Source organism: Apaloderma vittatum, unplaced genomic scaffold (assembly GCF_000703405.1).
Source record: "Apaloderma vittatum isolate BGI_N311 unplaced genomic scaffold, ASM70340v1 scaffold9935, whole genome shotgun sequence".
Lineage (NCBI taxonomy): Eukaryota > Metazoa > Chordata > Aves > Trogoniformes > Trogonidae > Apaloderma > Apaloderma vittatum.
Window position 1 is genome coordinate 31,625 of NW_009718616.1, and position 6,554 is coordinate 38,178.

Genomic DNA, 6,554 nt, shown 5'->3' on the forward strand with positions numbered 1-6,554 from the left:
ATCCTTATCTGTTCAATTATAAAACTAACAGGGTCATAACTAATGGGAAAGAAGGGGCTGCTGCAGTGCCCTGGAGGAATCACATTATATATTGATATCATTAGGCCTTTTGTTACATTTAAATGAATACGAACCGAACTGCAGCTCTGGCTGCCTGAAGGAAGGGGCAAAAGCTGCTCTGCAGCCTCTTCCAAAGCAACTCCTGGAGCTTTTGACATGGCACAGTGAAGGCAATTTTAACATCGGGGATAGAGGAAAACCCATTCAAATTAACCCTAAAAGGATTCAAACTTACGGCTCAGCAGTAAGAGTTCGGTCAACGATTTGAGCTTCATTAAGTCACTCTGACAGTGCCCCTGATCTTAGTTTCTCCATAGCACAATAGTCACAATGTTACCCTGATTAATTATTTACAAGAGACTAATAACCTCTACTTTAATGTCTGTTGTGCTAAACACATTATTAAATGTCATAATTCATTTTCATATTAAATAATCAACATTTGGCAAATTCTTTGAACACAGCAGGCCTGTGAACCTTTGAACACAAAGTGAGGCAACTGCACTGACTACTGTCAGATATCCAGAAATAACGTAATCAGATCACATTGTTTTTCATTTCCTCAGGGAAGTGATGTTGTATGTTGTGGGGAGAAGAACATACGCGTAAGACACCAGAGACTTGCGAGGAAAAAGTGAAGAGGCATTAATTCCTCAAAAATAAGAGAACTAATGACAGGCATGATTGCATTATGAATCAAAATGTTTGAAATCATCCTACCTACTTAATTAAAACAGGAGAACTTGCAAATGTAAGGATGACAAGTCTAAGAATATTAAGAAGTGTTCAGCATCAATTTACATCAATATTATGAATCTTTTGGACAGGTAAGTACTGTTTTTACATAAAATTAGGTAAGAGCTATCAATATTATTAAATATTTTTTTAACATAACGACTCATGAAGTTCAATAAGGGGAAGTGCAAAGTCCTGCACCTGGGGAAGAAAAGCCCCAATGCTGGGGCCACCTGGCTGGAAAGCAGCTTGGCAGAGAAAGACCTGAGGGTCCTGGTGGACACGAGGTTGACCATGAACCTGCCATGTGCCCTTGTTGCAAAGGAAGCAAATGATTTCCTGGGCTGCATTAGACAAAGCATGGTCAGCACATCAAGGCAGGTGATCCTGACCCTCTGCTCAGCCCTGGTGAGACCACATCTGGGGTTCTGGGTGCAGGTCTGCACTCCCCAGTAGAAAAAAGACATGGACATATTGGAGAGAGTCCAGAGAAGGGCCACAAGGATGATTAAGGGACTGGAGCACCTCTCACAGGAGGAAAGACTGAAAGCAATGCTCGGGAAGAGAAAGCTCACAGGGGATCCCTGAAGGGAGGGTGCAAAGAGGACAGAGCCAGACTATTTTCAGTGGTGCCCAGCGGCAGGACCAGAGGCAATGAGCACAAATTGAAACACTGGAGGTTCCCTCTGAACATTAGGAAACACTTTTTACTGTGCCTGTGACTGAGGGCTGGCAGAGGTTGCCCAAAGAAGATTCCCTCTTTGGAGATTTTCAAAATGCATCTAGAAATTATATATGTAGAAAGTATACACTATTTATATGTATTCAGGAACTGAAAGGTGCACTGAGAAGACATCTTCTCAGAACATGTATTTTAGCGATTATGTTTTACATGCTCATCTTGTCTAACTTAAATCTAACTTAGATCTGGTTTTGCCATCTTTTGCCTGCAGACTTACCCAAATACACCTCTAACTACTATATAATGATGCAAGGTTCCTCTGCACTGCCACGCTGCTGTACTCATACCAGACACATTCCTGTAGCAGAGTGAAAGCATGCTCCAGATCAAGGCAACCGATACTGATGGAAGACAATTTCTTTGTCTTCAAACTCTTCTAGTGGTTTTGGCTCCAATGGTCTCTAGAGTAGCACAGAAAAAGTTTCAGACTGAAAACATGGTCACCAACCCCACTACTTGTTATAGTATATTCACTCCACCACTTACATAAAAGACAGATCTTTCTTGGAGGCCAAATATAAAAGAAATTAATTGCCACAAAAAATAAAAGATCTCAAGCCTTGTAGATCTACACACCGAGTTCAAGGTGTTTTCAACTTTCTTTTCTGTCTGCATTTCAACAGGGCATACATTCAGGAGTGAAACAACATTCAGAAACAGCACAGAACCCAAATCCTTATCTAGACAACGCCTCAGCACCATGCCCCATTTTCCGTCTAGGGAGAAGGTGGCAAAACAAGGGACACGAGACAGTCATATGTTGCTTAATGCAGAGCTAGTGGTCCTGACACATTCCCCTAAAAGGATGGCAAAAGAGCTTAAAAGGACAGAATATCTTTGAATGGAAACTCTTCACTATCTCTAGTTTTGCCACTGGTGGAATTAGCTAACCTCAAAAGGGGCTCTTAATAAGAACAACAGTTCATGAGATTAGTCCAATATTGCTTGCCTGATATTGTGTACTGTCATAAATGTCACTGTAACCACTAGATGTCATGTGAAAACTTATGTTTCTCTACCACGTCAAAAAGATAGGGGATAAGTTTCTCTGGCAAAGATTAAAAAATTAAAATGTTGATATAAATCACTTATTTCTACCCTCCCTCCCAGCTAATTAGGCCCTTCTTGCCAGTTCCATTCTGAAGAACAAATTGTGTCTGGACATTTGCCCACTACGCCTGCATCAACAGGAGGAAATTCCCATATACCTGGGAGTGTTTCTGGCACTGGCACACCGGCACCCATGCCGCTACATGGGCATGAGTTTGTCCTGCTCCAGCCAGCACCCTGCCCACAGAGTTCCCAGGCACAGCTTTGGGCAGGAGAACAATCCCAGGGATTATTCCCAGTGGGTGGCTTGAATGCAGCAACCTGTTTTGGAGGCTGAGGTCATTAGCGGAGACGTGAGCTGTTCTGAGCCAGTTGGCCCCAGCAGCCAGTTCCCTTGGCATGCTTAATTTATGTGTATAGATGTAGTCTGTCCATCCCACACGAGAATCATTCAGGCTCACTGTGACCACAATATCCAACTCCTATTTTGGTTGCCAGGAGCGCTTTTTCTTACACTTATGACATTACGTCTTACAGCAATGTATGTTTTCTAGTTATATTTTGTGCTTAGCAGTGAAACTGATTAAGTTATTCCTCATTAATTAGTGCCTTACTCTACTTTAGACAGGTATGTTCACTGCTTTTAACTCCACTATGGAAGAGAATCAATACTTTTAACCTCCCTATATCATATCTTTGCCTGACTTTGTACTGTAGTGAAAATGAGGTGACTCTCCGGGTGTGCTTTTTGGTGAGTTTTCCTCATCTGTGAGTTCAGCAGTCACCACCAATTGACACTTACCAGTGGCAACAGATGGACCTCTGCTAAATAAAACTCCTCAGAGCTCTAGACTTTAGCTACGGCTTCTCTATACAGTGAAGACTAATGTCATGAGACCCAGAAGTAAAGTTCACCTCACCTTGTGCAACTCAGTGTTGTGAGGAGGTAGTAGCTCCCGTCCCCAGAAGCAGTTGAGTTGCGTCAGCCTGTCACTCTGCCAAAATTAATTTGTTTTGCTTCTTCAGCACTGATGAAGTTATACAGCTGCTAATTTCAGAGCCACCTTGGTGAACCCTATCTTGGTGGGGTGTCTCTGCTTGATGGTGTAGCTGCAAACAAGCTCACTATGATATAAGGCTTAGGGTCTAATAAAAAAGTCTCTCAAACGCTTGGACAACTTTTAAAATCTCAGGCTATTAAAAGCTGTGTCTACCAGGCATTTAACATTCCCAGGTGCATTTTCTATTTTCACATAACAAAAAGGGCCTTTCTCAAATTTGCTAAGTTGACTGTAATGTCCATTTGTTCTCCAAAAAATCAGATTTCAGTAAAGTTGATCCACCTTGTATTTTAAAATCACAGTTTTTGTTTGGAAGGATTTATTTGCCAAAACAATACGTACTGTGCCCTGTATATGAAAAAAAGTAATTTAAAATACAAATTTAAATACATTTTCTTTACTATTAATTGCATTCCACTCTCATATCTCTTGATTTTCCAGCAGTTTAAAGAAATGCTTAACACCTTCAATTCTCAATCATGTCAATAGCCACTGAGAATCAGGATGAGATACAAAGTTACTGCTTCAGCAATAAAAGATTTTTTTTAGAAAACAACTATAAAGCAAATACAAAAAGAACCTTCCTACATTAGAATTAAATAAATGACTGTTGAGCCTATTCCCTGAAGCAGGGACTAATGTAGTCACAGCTTCAGCATTCTGTGCATATAAAATTTTTTATACCAGTTAAAAAGATTTCAATAAAAAGTCACCTTTCAAAAATGGAAAACTGCTGCTAGTGAATTATATATCTTGAGAGGTATCCAATATTTACCCCTGGAGGGATTTTTTCTTACAGAGGCTCTAACTCCATACCACATGGAAATGCTCATCTTCCCAGCTGTTTGGACAAAGGTTAGCATGATAAAATGATTTGTTATGCCAATAAAGTTTTTGTTACGCTGTAAAATGGTTCGTTACGCTACCACTGCTACATAAAAATGTTATGAAAATTAAGTAGGTTGTAAGGTCCAAAAAAGGAATAGGCTACTTTTAGGACTAGCTGCTAGGAAAAGAAAAAATAGAAGAATCTTCTGATCTAGGATCCTTCAGTACTGTAAAATGACAACCTAAACGACCTTTTAACTAATAATTGAAATGAGTACCCCAATTAGGAAAGCCGTTATGCATCTGAAATGAATGGGAACTTCCTCAGGTCAACAGTACTCAGAAAACGGGATGAAACTGCAACAAGTCTGATAATCTAAGTTGTGACTTCTGTCCTGTGTGACAGGAAATTAAACAAGCCTAAACTACAGTCCAGAATGGAAACTGAAGTACAGGCTCATGGCACACTAATCATAATGTGTCACAGATGGGATAGCGGGATAACAAGCCTGGAGGAAAATCTTACTCTGAGTACAGGATTTTAATTTTAACATTGTGCACATCAGTCAAAACCAGTATCTGAGTCTGGTAACTACTTAATTCACAGTCAAGCTTTGTTAGTTCCTGGCACATTTTGAATTTGCAATGAATTGTATCTAGAATTTGTGAATGACTGTTCCATGCAATCATTCACTCCACAGGAAAGGGGAGGCCTTTTGCTTTGTAATTATGACATTATTTTTATACTATTCCATTTTTATATTCCTTTTCATTTGTACATATTAAATGTTTTTATTCTATTATTCTAATACTAATATTTGTTTTCCTGTCATTTGATAAATTTTGACTATAACTGTACTGCACTGCTAAGTGCAGAAGGAAACAGCTTCTGATTTCAACAGCCAGCTGTATTTCTACTGAACTCTACATTTGTTTCTAATCACTAAAATTCTAGAACAATTTCTAAAACAATATTTCTTTTTTCTTGTAGAAGTGAGGAGATATTGGAAATATTTATGGTTTTCTCTCCTTAGACCAACTAACTGTTTCCCCTATACAGGCTCCCTGAACCAGAATGGATGGCACTGTGTTGGGGGGAACTTTGCTGCAAAGGAAGAGCTCATGGGAGAAGGAACCTGCTTGGAATATCAGGCCTCCTTGCTCTCAGGAAGGTGCATTCAGTCATGCTTTGTGGCTGTAGTGTGCAAAAGTCTTCTGCAGGGGCTCCTTTGGCAGAAACTGTTCAACACCTGTTGCTGTTCAGCATCTTTGTCAGCAACATGGACAACGGCATCAAGTGCACCCTCAGTAAGTTTGTCAACGACATCAAGCTGTGTGGTGCTGTGGACTCACTTGAGGGCAGAGATGCCATCCAGAGGGACCTTGACAGGCTTGAGAAATGGGCCAGTGCAAACCGCATGAGCTCCAACAAGTCAAAATGCAAGAAAAAATGCAAGGTCCTCCCCTGGCAAAAGGCCAATCCCTGCCACAAATATAAACTGTATATGGAGTGGGTTAAGAGTAGCCCCAAAGAGAAGGATTTAGGGGTGTTGATAGATGTGAAGCTCAACATGAGCCGGCAGTGCGCTCATGCAGCCCAGAAGGCCAACCGTGTCCTGGGATGCATCAAGAGGAGTGTGGCCAGCAGATCAAGAGAAGTGGTTCTCCTCCTTTACTCTGCTCTTGTGAGATCCCACCTCAAATAACTGCGTCCAGTTCTGGCATCCTCACCATAAGAGGGACATGGATCTGTTGGAACGAGTCCAGAGGATGGGCACAAAGATGCTGGAGCACCGCTTCTATGAGGACAGGCTGAGGGAGCTGAGATTGTTCAGCCTGGAGAAGAGAAGACTCCCAGAGGATCTAATAGCTGCTTGAAGGGAACCTACAGGGAGGGTGGAGAGGGACTTTTTACAAGAGTGTACACTGATAGGACAAGGGGAAACGGGTTTAAGTTGAAGGAGAATAGATTTAGATTGGATCTTAGGAAGAAATTATTCAGTATGAGGGTGGCAAGACTTTGGAATAAATTGCCCAGAGATGTTGTGGCTGGCCCCTCCCTGGGGGGGGTCCAGGCC